The sequence below is a fragment of the Cherax quadricarinatus genome, chromosome 5 (assembly GCF_038502225.1).
Source record: "Cherax quadricarinatus isolate ZL_2023a chromosome 5, ASM3850222v1, whole genome shotgun sequence".
Classification (NCBI taxonomy): Eukaryota; Metazoa; Arthropoda; class Malacostraca; order Decapoda; family Parastacidae; genus Cherax; species Cherax quadricarinatus.
Genome location: NC_091296.1, coordinates 63,132,928 through 63,145,557, shown reverse-complemented (window position 1 = coordinate 63,145,557; position 12,630 = coordinate 63,132,928). Strand labels below are relative to the sequence as shown.

The window sequence follows — 12,630 nt, the reverse complement described above, 5'->3', positions numbered from 1 at the left end:
CCCCCCCCCCCCGATGGGCGAAAGTCTTGTGAACATCCTGACCCCCTTCTATATTGTATTACTACCGCCAGTCGTCGCAGTGTTACTACTGGGTTAACCAACGTCTATGTCCAAGTTAACCACCATTCATGACTGACCTGACTACGTTTTTGTATAATTATGAACAAAATATGGTTTTCCTAATTCTCGCGTGATATTTTTTCCTATGCAAGGTTCACGTACACTGTACGTAGTGTTCAGTATGTACGTGTTCTCGATAATATGATGTGCTCTTTGTGAAATATTACGTGCAGTGTTTGGATAACGAAGAAACGTGAAGAATTACACATGTGCAACATCTTGCTATCTTCATTTGTAGACGTTTCTGCTGTGCGTCCTTCACCTGTCGCCGGTATATAAGCGCCAAGCTTCATGACTGTGCTTTAGTTTCTTCAGTCGGTGCTCTGCACCAACTCCAACGTTAAGGCTGAGGGACTGATTACCTCATCTTTTGTATACAATTCCTCACATTGTTCTTGTATTGATAGTCACTGGTTGGCGAAACGTCTACAAATAAAGATGCCCAGATGTTGCACTTGGGTCTAATTCTTCATCTTATCGGTATTGTATACCATTTATGTACAATGAAGAAACGTTTCGTCTCTAACGGCTTCGTGGCGAAACTTGAACTTGGTAAAGTACCCTAAGATTGTCCATGTCTTGTTTCACATTGATCGGTATTTTATACAAAATTTCGCTCACTAAATGACCTGTGTTCCCCCCCCCCCCGTGTTGTGTAAATGACCTGTTGGCCCTCAGTATTGTGTAAATTACTTGTTGGCCCCCCAGTGTTGTGTAAGTGATCTGTTGCGCCGCTCTTCTCTGTGTTGTGTAAGTGATGTTGGAAATGTTAAAAGAATCTTGGCATTGGTTCTTGTGTTGACAATTTTTTTTTTTTTTCCCCAGAGTGAAGTGGCCTACTCTCCACCAGCACCCTCCAGGGACACTGGTAAGTTTCTTGGCCACTTTTTTTTTTTTTACGTTGCTCATCCATGTCATGGTTTTTTGCGAGGTTGCTCATCCATGTCATGGTTTTTTGTGAGGTTGCTCATCCACGTCATAGTTTTGGAACAAAGCGTCTGGTCATGGCAACCGGGACAGCTGGTATACAATTTCAGAGTTGCATTATCTGGCCGGGAAATTCATGGAATTTTGAATGGTCATTTGGAACTTCAGAGAGTTGAGGAAAATAGAAAGTTGGGCAGTGTATAAGCTTATCTGTGTTATATTGGACGTTATCTTGATCAGCAGACTTGATATCTTGACTATTATCTTGATCAACAGACCAGGTGCGTTGTAATTTGAGTTTTATACTAACACAGAACATTGCGCTATTATAGTTTAAACATTCACACGTACGTAGTGTGTGGGTGTGCGCGTGTACATGCGAGAGAGAAAACTTTTTGGTTCTGGGACCTTGATCACTTTTAATATACAGAGGTTCGTGTAGGTTTGCCAGGACGGGTCCTGGCCCGGGTCTTCTCCATGTGGCGACCCGACAGTGGCTCCCGAAGGAGTGTCAGAGTTGGTACAAGTGATGTAATATTTACAGCCCTATGGCAAGGGCACGGCGAGTCTTCTGCAGGTCAGGTGGAATACAGCTTAAAGCCCTGTGGCGGGGGCAGCCCTATGACAAGGGTGCGGTGACTTTAAACTCTAGGTGAGCCATTTCTGGCACTCAGGCCATAGCCCATATACCAGAACGACTCTGGAGGTGTGTTGAACACCCAACGTTTGACAGAAGTATCATATAGAGTTGTTTTAATGTTCGCCAGTACACAGCCTGGCATGGGTCTTAATCATAAGATGACCAGTCAGTGGTGCAGCACATAAGCTGCAGGTATGGTTATAGCAGGGGTCTGTGGTCGCAGCTGCACTGACATGCTCATCTCAACTTGCCTCGCTCTACAGTGTAACTGTCTGGTCGCTGGATTTCGCAGTCTCCTTGACCATTCCCACGGTGAGCATTCAAGTGATGTGAAGAAATAAGACATGTGCAACATCTGGGTATTTTTATTTGTAGACGTTTCGCCAACCAGTGGCTTTATCAATACAAGAACATAATCTGAAGAATGTAAAACTATATACAAAAGATGAAGTAATCAGTTCCTCGGCCTAGTTGGTGAAGAGCACCGTAGTCTACAAGAAACTGAAGCAGTCATGGAGTTTGGGACTTAAGGCAGTATATATGGGCGGAGAGTGAGCTGTGACACATGGTGACCTGAAGAATGCCATATTGAGATGAGAACGGGTAGACAACGGGATCATGTGACGGCCATTAGCGAGGTTTCCAGACATCGTCGACGTCTTAAGATTTTGTCCCTTTGAAGTCCCTGTGGAGGACACAGGCGTGCCTTAAGTCTTCTCTGTTGCTGGCATTTCGATGTTCGTTCAGGCAGACCGAAGGATCTCTGCCTGTTTCCCCTACATATTTCTTGGGGAAAGTATCCACGGGGCATGGTGTAGACGCCCGCTGTGGAAGTTAGTGTGGGGCTACGTTTCATAGCGAGGTCGTCGATAGATGATGTGTTTATAGTGGAAACGTTTGTTTCTCTTCGCAAGTACCTGGCAAGTATTCGTGGTAACATCACCACATACGAGCACTATGAACTGCTTAGAGGACTGTTCACGTGTCTTTCTAAGCCAATTTGCCGGTATCTGTTACCAAGGTTTATACTTGTATATATATATTTTATATGCACGAACTACAACACACAGGAGGTTAGCGAGGGCGGTAGTATTACTGTGAGAGTGTTGGGAGAGATACCGAGTGTTAAGAAGTAGGGAGGGAGGGCTGTTGGAACCAGGGCACTCCCCCTCACTATATCTGAGCTTATCACTAGCAACAGGTGGCCAATATTTGCTTCCATCTTTTAACACAGTAAACAAAGTCGAGGCGGTGGATGTAGACACTTGATGCTCTAGCGCTGGGTTCTCACACTATATTGCCCTTACTCTATACTCGCATAGCACACGCATCCACACGAGTGCACGCACCAGTATATAAGAACATAAAGGAGGAACACGAACACTGCAGCAGGTCTACTGGCCCATATAAGGCAACTCCTTATCAAAACCACCCATCTATTAGTCTAACCTTTTCCCTTAGCTACCCGAGAATTTGCTTCAGTACCTCAGGTACTGTAAATGAATGGTTCAGAGAACAGATATATATATACACGTGGGAAAAGACGGGCACAGTTCAGGACATTTATTAAAGGAACCGTTTCACCACGAGTGGCATCTTCAGCCCTAAAACAGAGATAATAAGAAACTAGTATATATAGTAAGTCAGGTGGAATATCGCGTAAATAACAAAGAATGAACACTGCAGTAGGCCTTTTGGCCCATACTGGGCAAGTCCTTCACTGATCCAGTAGCGGCAGCATCAGTCGTGGTGGTGGTGGTAGTAGTAGTTCCGGTGAGACGGGTTAGGTTTGAGGAGGACCAGTCATCATCATGTCGCAGTGGTTGACTAGCAATTTGGAAATAGTGTAACTTCCTAACTTTTGATGGATAGTGTTACTGACAGCAGTTCAGGCAGACTCAAATCGTCTATCTTAATGACTAGTCTGAGGGACTGACCACTCCAAAACTGTCTGTATTCTACTTAAGAAGCCTACTGTGTAGGAGAAAACTTTCGGAATAGATACCCAACTGTTGCTCATGTCTTGCTTATCAGCTTGTCTGGATTTACACCATTTTGATACTTGTGATGAATGGTTTGAAAAACCGACAAGTTGAAGATTGAGACACTTATGCAGCATATGGGAATCTTTATTCAGGAAACGTTTCGCCACACAGTGGCTTCATCAGTCCAATACAAAGAGGAAGGCGTAAGGAGAGGAGGAGAATGAGGTAATCAGTCCCTCAATCCCTCAACCTGGAGTCGATGTGTTCAGTCCATCAATCTTGTAGAATGTACAGCATAGGGCCGAAGACGTGGCTTATATACTGTAGTGAGGTGACGTGAAGCAGGTGTATTGGACTGAAGAAACCACTGGCTAGCGAAACGTTTCTCCAATAAGGATTCCCAAATATTACACAAATATCTTATTCTTAAACTTGTCGGTTTTGTAAACCATTTATTGCATTGCTCCTCAAAGTTCCTTAACAAGTTGTCAAAGTTGCAGTTGGAGTCTGGATGGTAATGTCAGCTTTCATAGTTTTGTCATAAACTTGTTTAACGGGGTTTAAAGCCTACACAGTGCAGTAGGCTGCAAGCCTATTCACCGGACAATAATTTGATCCCTAAAATAGGGATTCAACTGTCAGGTGCATTTCTCTCAGCAACTTTATTCCGAAACGTTTCGCCTACACAGTAGGCTTCAGTCGAATACAGAAAGTAGGCAGGAACAGTAGAGATGATGATTGCATTCTCACTACTGCTACTCTGCACCTCTCCTTCCGACAGTATTTAAGTCTCCGCACCGTCACTTTATCTTCAGATAGTTCCTGACTATGGAACTGAACTTCTCCAGGCTGAGGGACTGACAACCTCAAATTCTACTACTTCAAGGGTGATGGACTGATTACATCGTCCTCACATCTCTACTGTTCCTGCATACTTTCTGTATTCGACTGAAGAAGCCTACTGTGTAGGCGAAACGTGTGTAACGGACATTTATAAATAAAACATTTCTGAATACAAAGAACGTGTATATCATTCTCTTAGTTTGATTAAACGAAAACGCAAACTATCCAATAGCACTAACGACTTCCTGACAATCTCTGACGGAGGTGCTGCCAAATGTCTGCCGTAATAGCTGCCGTAAAGCCAGTAGGAATACCGTGGCCTGTGAATATCCAGAGCAACGGTGGTGACGGTGGCGGCAGTTGTGTAGAGGTAGTGACGGTGGTATGGTGGTGGTGACGACAGTGGTGTGGTGGTGGAGGGGGCTGACGGCGGAACTGGGGGGGGGGGGGGCCAAGAGCCATGTTCTTGCTTCATTCGTCTATGATTAAAGATTTTGTCCCGAGTGTCGCGCATCCTGCGAGGGAATTTATCACCATGTACATTTCTGTAAACACTACACTAGTTGGTTTAGAAAGACACGTAAGCAAACACTATGACATTTATTAGAAAACGTTTCGGTCCTGGGACCTTGATCAAGGTCCCAGGACCGAAACTTTTTCTAATAAATATGTCAGTGTTTGCTTACGTGTCTTTCTAAACCAACTTGTCGGTATTTATTACCAAGGTTTATACCACACTACACTTGTAAACGCAACATAAGCAGCGTGGAAAACTTTTCTAGGCAGCTGATATTGAACTTCGACACTCAAATTGATCAAATCTTACGGACGATGCTTGGAAAAGCAGGTATGGGGAAGCAGCGCAGCTGATGGTGGGTAACGGAGTGGGGCAAGTCGGTGGGCGAAATGCTCAGTCAAACCATACCACGGGTGGGGTTTGAACCCGCGATCAGTCTCAAAACTCCAGACCGTCGCGTTAGCCACTGGGCTAACGTGGTAGGGTTTATTTGCAATAGTGTCATTACGATTTCGTGAGTCATGCTCAGTCAGTCTGTCTGTCTGTCTGTCTGTCTGTCTGTCTGTCTGTCTGTCTGTCTGTCTAAAGGCTACCCTTGCCCTGTGATGTTTCTAGTGTTAGAGCTCCTGAGCACCTCAGATTCTCTTGTTCTGAGGTAACTATAGTTGATCAGCATTCAGTGTTATTCTCTATCCTTCTGCTTGACTAAATCACAGTATCATAGCTGCAACATTTCACAGTTCAAACGATGAAGCCAATGACGATGTTTCAATTCCTTATAAACAGTTGTCTAGTGACAACGACTTTCGTCCAGGATGGACATGTTCTCAACGTCATTGAGAAACAGGCTTATTTGTGTTCTCTAGTGCATATAAAGTAGTCGGGGAAGGGAAACTGGTTGTTGTGATGGCTATGCAAGTCAGAGCGCCGCCAACAGCCACAGCCTGGTTGAACAGACAAAATAAGAATGAACAGTGCAGCAGGCCTACTGGTCCATGCTAGCCAGGGCCAGAAGGCCCTGCATCAGACCATTGAGAGGAGAACCTGGCCACAGACCAGGATACGAGGATACACTCTGGAAATGGGTCACAGGTATCTACTAACAGTCAGGTGCTGGGAGGGGCCCTGGGCCTGGCAGGGTCCCCACGGCCACCAACATAAAATACAATAATCTGGCTTATCTCACCCTCCCTCTTTATCACATTTATGAAATTCAGTGTGAACTGGGTGGAGAGCACGGCATGTAATGGACGGTGTGTTGTGTAAAGCTAGTCAGTGTGTGTGGGCGGACGGACGGACGTTGGTGGATGTTGGCGTGGGTTGAGTGCATGAATGTTGGGCGTGGGAAGAGTGGATGACTTCTCGGTATGGGCGTGGATGGATGGATGGATGGATGGATGATGGCGTGGTGTAGGCGTGACTGTCACGTCATGGGGTGTCAGTGTTACATTACAACTGCCGGATGTCACAACTTGTTAAATAAGTTCCCCCTCGGGCGTCGGCCCTTTGTTGCTGTACTTTGTAGCTTCTCCTTACTCTTTTGTACGTTTTTGTAGCTGTTGGTTTATATTCCTTGTTTCTGGGTGGGGGATGGGGGTTGAATCGAGTCTGTGCTTCTGGCCCCGCCTTACAACCTCGGAATTATATTTGTTGTTCTCATGGCTGACGTACTAGGAGGATTGGTCTAGGACCGGGCCACGAGGACGATAACTTCCCTGAATGGTTGAGATCAGGAGTTTGAGGTAGTCCTTCAGCCTAGAGGGACTGGTTACCTCAAACTACTCCTTTGTTGAACATTAAAATGGTATAAAATACCGACAGATTGTTAGGTAAGACACATATGCAACAGTTAGGTATCTTTATTTCGAAACGTTTCGCCTACACAGTAGGCTTCTTCAGTCGAGTACAGAAAAGTTGATAGAAGCAGAAGATACTTGAAGACGATGTAATCAGTCCATCACCCTTAAAGTTTTGAGGTGGTCAGTCCCTCAGTCTGGAGAAGAGCATTGTTCCGTTGTCTGAAACAATATGAAGTTGAAGTGACAGAATGGGGTCTTATATAGTGCCAGGAGGTGAGACGTAGGTTGCTATGTTCATTCTGTCAGACACTGCAACACAAGGGTATCTTGGTACAGACCACTTCGACAACCTCTACTAGTGAGAACGGCTGGGTTTGAGAGGGACCTGCCCTCCCATAGCAACCTACGTCTCACCTCCTGGCACTATATAAAGGCCCCATTCTGTCACTTCAACTTCATATTGTTTCAGACAACGGAACAATGCTCTTCTCCAGACTGAGGGACTGACCACCTCAAAACTTTAAGGGTGATGGACTGATTACATCGTCTTCAAGTATCTTCTGCTTCTATCAACTTTTCTGTACTCGACTGAAGAAGCCTACTGTGTAGGCGAAACGTTTCGAAATAAAGATACCTAACTGTTGCGTATGTGTCTTACCTAACACACACTACTCCTTTGTTGCAAGTCTGTAATTTATCAAACTTATCGGTTCTCTGAACAGGTAAACCACAGGAACGGAACTACTTGTTCGTCAACACTGTGGTTTATAAACATTGTGTAATAATCTGTGAAGAAGTTAGGAAGTAATTCTTTAGTCTTCGATGAAGAGGTGGTGGAGGCACTGAATACACAGCTTCAAGAGTATACATGATGGGGTTCTTTGAGGCCAGAAGTCGATAAAAACCGGTCGGTAAGTGTTAAGAGCCGAGGCTAAGAGCGGCGGCTCGATCTGCATAAACCAACTAGACGAGTGCAGGTTAACATGTACACCTGACAGCCGGGAGTTGTCGCTCCACCCAGCATTCACTAAATAAATGTCCGTCTTTGGAAAAGTATTTTGTTTACATGTTTCTTTATTTCTTATTAGTGTTTTGCCTACACAGTAGGCTTCTTCAGTCAAATACAAAGGGAGCAATAGTAATGAAATACACATAATCAATCTTTCAACCATGGAGAAAGGGTATTTGAGGTGGTCAGTCCCTCAGCCGCCTTAAGAGTCCAGCTCCATGGTCTGAGCTTCAATAAAGTGTTTCAATAATAAAGATACCCAAGTTAGGTATCTTTATTGTTGAAGCGTTTCTCCTACACAGTAGGCTTCTTCAGTCAAATACAAGGGTAGCAGGTAGTTTATACCTGTATATCGCTTGTTTGTGGTGTGCATTTTCGCGTCATGTATTGTTTTGTATATAAAGTACTTCTTTACCAGGTTCAGCAACACTGTAAACAAAAGTATTGCAGTGACGCTGCTTAGCATTTGTTGCAGTCTAGCCGCCGCTCCCCCTGGTTGTGACAAGTCCCATTTGGTTATAAGGAGCCCCTGGTTGTAAACAGTCCCCTGCGCATTTACGTGAGCTGTGTATACAGATACTACGCCGCCTGGTGTATATAGCTTGTGCATACTTAATATCAGGTCCTAAATACAGAAATCGTCAACTCGTCTCCAGGCAGACTAGTCCACCAATCATTGCCTCTGTTTCATCACCACTTGAGTGAACATGCGCATTCATTGATTCCCAGATACTGTTTACTACGAGGAGCTACCACTTGTCCCCATTGGCCCTGTTATTCTCAACTCCCGTGTGGTCAATTGCACCTGACAGAGCGTCTCGCCTAACCTCCGCCACTACATAGTCTCGTTCTCGGTCCTGGACTGAAGAAATCCCTGGTGGGTGAAGCGTATTCTCAGTATATTTTGATAACTGTGTGTCACATACTTGTTTGTGTTTGCACTAAGGTTCATGCTTATATAAGGACGGGTGTTAGGATGAACGAGCCATGCACAAGGACGGGTACACGCGGTCTTCATTTATAGCATAGACGTACAGTGATCCTTTAGGCTGTCTGTAACATAGTGAACAACGACTAGAAAAAGACATTTTTTTTTCGTTCGTTTACTTCATGATTTAAAAACGAGTAATCATGACATAAGATTAGTTTGCAAAAGTTACTAATTATTCAGTTAAAAAAATAATTTTGGATGAAGCTTGACTAGAAAGTATTTGAGAGGCCGCCTACTGTGTGGGCGTTTCGGAATAGTTACCTAACTGTTGCACGTCTTATTTATCAACTCCAAAAGGCGCTCATAGTTGGTTTCTGTTGTGGAGGGGGGAGTTAGTTTTCTTTTACATCAACAAGAAATTCTGCATCCATTTTTTTTTTAACCAGTTGATGCATGCCGACAACCGCAGGTCAAGTCTGTCAAATGTCAAAGCAGAATCTGGCTGTATTAAGTTTATATTTATATATAGTCTTGTAGATTATTTATAACTCTTTATTTATACTTTGCCCTTGTTACTCCACGAGGACATTCACAGCTGAGAAACACACTCCTCGATGTTATATCATATTCTCTCTCTCCCCCCCATCGCCTCTCATGAATTGCTTTTATTAGCATTGTTAAAACATTACAGAAGTTGCTGTAGTTTCCCATTGCTTGAAAGTTTGGTACTCTGCTACGGTCATCAGCGATAGTGCGTGAGACTTGGGAGCCCAGTTGATCCCATGTATTAGAAAGCTTTCTTAAGGAGATAGGCGGAGAACGCTGAACTTGCACTCTGGAAAGACGTAGAACTAGGGAAGATATGATTAAAGTGTTCAAATAGAAAACTAGAATAAATGCAGAATAAATAACGAGCTGAAGATATCTAACAAAGGCGGGACTCGTATCTACGAATTCGTGTTGGACAAGAGTACACGAACTGCTAAGCTGGCAGTAGAGTAGTGGATGAGTGGAACAAACTCCTAGGTAGCGTCAAACATCCATTTCGTATCGACTCTAATTCTGAGTAATTTGTATATCATGGGTATGCTGCATGCTATGTAGGCTAACTTGCTACAAAAAGCAACAGCCTGACTGATCAGGCTGTCGCCGGGAAGACTCGAAATCGATCACAATTTTACAAAACTTGAACGGTTCCTGAAAGAAATTACTGCTTGATCTGGTTGTGGTGGCTGCGTCGGACTGTTGAAAACGCTGACAGCTTGACTAGAGAGGCCTGGTCTGGTTTACGTGGAGGTGATAATCTACATAAATATCTACAGGTAGTGTGCAAGTAATGGAGATAGTTTTGGCCACACCTGAGTGTCACTGGATTCCCCCAGATGTCACGGGAGGAGTTCCCACCACCTAGCATGGTGGTAACCTTCAAGCCAGGGTCTTATTACCTCACCTGGGTGGAGTATACACCTCTCGCTTGGTCCTCATAACTACCAAAAATAACACTCCTTCGGGATATTTTTTTTTTTTTATATTTCGGGATATTAGTTGTTTTTCTGGTTAGCCTGTTCCGCATTGCGATAGGGGACGGCTGTCTGTATTAGTCTATGGATCTTAAGAAAAAGTTGACTCATTGTCCCTGGGGCATAGTCTCCTTGTACCCAGGTGTGGGTATGGTCCATTTTACCATGTTAGGAGTGCTAGTTACTGTTCCTTGTATACCCAGGTGGGTCACTCATAAGATAGACTTTAGTAGGAAGAGCAAAATACAGGTCACCTTATAGGACTTTAATACGACCTCCAGCACCACCTGGGACGAGATGACTTATAATTTGCAGGAAATGCACAAATGGTTTCCGACAGTTTTTTCCTGCAATACTCTGGCGATTACCAACATCCTGACTGATCAGTCTGGGCCGGGTGTTGCGGACAATAGCCGGGAGGCCCATCTGTAGAAACTATTTCCTTTCCTGGTATTTCTGCGTGACCAGTCGGGTTGCCCCGCGTGTGGATTCCTGACAAGGACCTGAGGAAGGTGCTGTTAGTGGTGGAGGGGGGAATTGTTCTGGTGTTCCAAGTCTTGGAACATTTCTTAGACCTCTCCATCTCCTGGACCTTTCTATTCAAAGGGATTCCAGCAGGGAAGATAGGGAGGCTCAAGCTCTTGGATCCCACCATTCACGTCAGGTCTGTCAAAAAATCAACGTATGGTTGTACTTCTTTTTAAAGATAGAATTTCTATTTTAATGTAAGAAAGGTTTTTATCCAATAAAGAGGTTTATGTACAGAGTAAGAGACGTCATGGAGAATGGACATAAGAACATAAGAACGAAGGAACACTGCAGCAGACCTACTGGCCCATGCGAGGCAGGTCCAAGTCTCCTACCGGCTTAAGCCAATGCACCCAACCTAGTCAGGTCAGGTCACATTGACGTATGGGAGGAACACGGCAACCGACCTGGTAGCACAAGCTATCAGGTCCAACTCACACCCACCCACATCCACTCGTGTATTTATCCAACCTATTTTTAAAGCTACACAACGTTCTGGCCTCTATAACTGTACTTGGGAGTTTGTTCCACTCATCCACAACTCTATTACCAAACCAGTACTTTCCTATATCCTTCCTGAATCTGAGTTTTTCCAACTTAAAACCATTGCTGCGAGTCCTGTCTAGGCTAGATATTTTCAGCACACTATATACATCCCCTTTATTTATTCCTGTCTTCCATTTATACACCTCAATCATATCCCCCCTAATTCTACGTCTTTCTAGAGAGTGCAGATTCAGGGCCCTTAGTCTATCCTCATAGGGAAGGTTTCTGATACATGGGACCAGATAAGTGGAAAATGGCAAATGTGATACCTATTTTCAAAACAGGTGACAGGTCCTTAGCTTCGAACTATAGACCAATAAGCCTAACCTCCATAGTGGGAAAATTTATGGAATCAATAATTGCCGAGGCAGTTCGTAGCCACCTTGAAAAGGATAAATTAATCAACGAATCTCGGCATGGTTTTACAAAGGGGCGTCCCTGCCTTACGAATTTATTAACTTTTTTCACTAAGGTATTTGAGGAGGTAGATCATGGTAATGAATATGATATTGTGTATATGGACTTCAGTAAGGCTTTGACAGGGTCCCACATCAGAGACTATTGAGGAAAATTAAAGCACATGGAATAGGAGGAGAAATTTTTTCCTGGATAGAGGCATGGTTGACAAATAGGCAGCAGAGAGTTTGCATAAATAGGGAGAAATCAGAGTGGGGAAGCGTCACGAGCTGTGTTCCACAGGGGTCAGTGTTGGGCCCCCTGCTGTTCACAATCTACATAAACGACAGATGAGGGCATAAAGAGCGACATCGGCAAGTTTGCCGATGACACCAAAATAGGCCGTCGAATTCATTCTGACGAGGACATTCGAGCACTCCAGTGCTCGAGCAATATATTGTTTCAAACTTTGGAACAATGCTTTTCTCCAGACTGAGGGACTGACCACCTCAAAACTTTAAGGGTGATGGACTGATTACATCGTCTTCAAGTCTCTTCTGCTTCTATCAACTTTTCTGTACTCGACTGAAGAAGCCTGTAAAGTAAAAGGACACAAGTGCAACTAATGTGACATTTATTGTGGCAACGTTTCGCTCTCCAGGAGCTTTATCAAGCCATTACAAACAATACATGGACACAGAGGGTATATAAAGGCTCAGAGTGAGGTGAATACTAGTGAGGTACCATTTCGATGTTCACTAGTGGTAGTAGTAGTAGTGGTAGTGACAAAAGTAATACAATATGGTAGAGCAATTAATTCGTACATGAGTAAAAGGATATAAAAGCTATTACTTGGGTAACATAAAAAT

General features: G+C 44.1%; 1 protein-coding gene across 16 annotated transcripts in view; it reads left to right on the top strand.

The window, feature by feature from the left end:
* Positions 1-12,630, top strand: part of LOC128685077 (protein draper-like) — a 1,011,482-nt gene that overhangs the window by 818,184 nt on the left and 180,668 nt on the right. For 14 of the 16 annotated variants that reach the window (XM_070103144.1, XM_070103145.1, XM_070103136.1 and 11 more), the window contains one exon: positions 946-988. The exons of 1 other annotated variant lie outside the window; for it this stretch is intronic. The gene's annotated coding sequence lies outside the window, so the exon portion shown is untranslated. Of the gene's footprint in view, positions 1-945; positions 989-8,577; positions 8,718-12,630 lie in introns of those variants that run through there. One more of the 16 variants, XM_070103146.1, reaches the window with a different exon arrangement.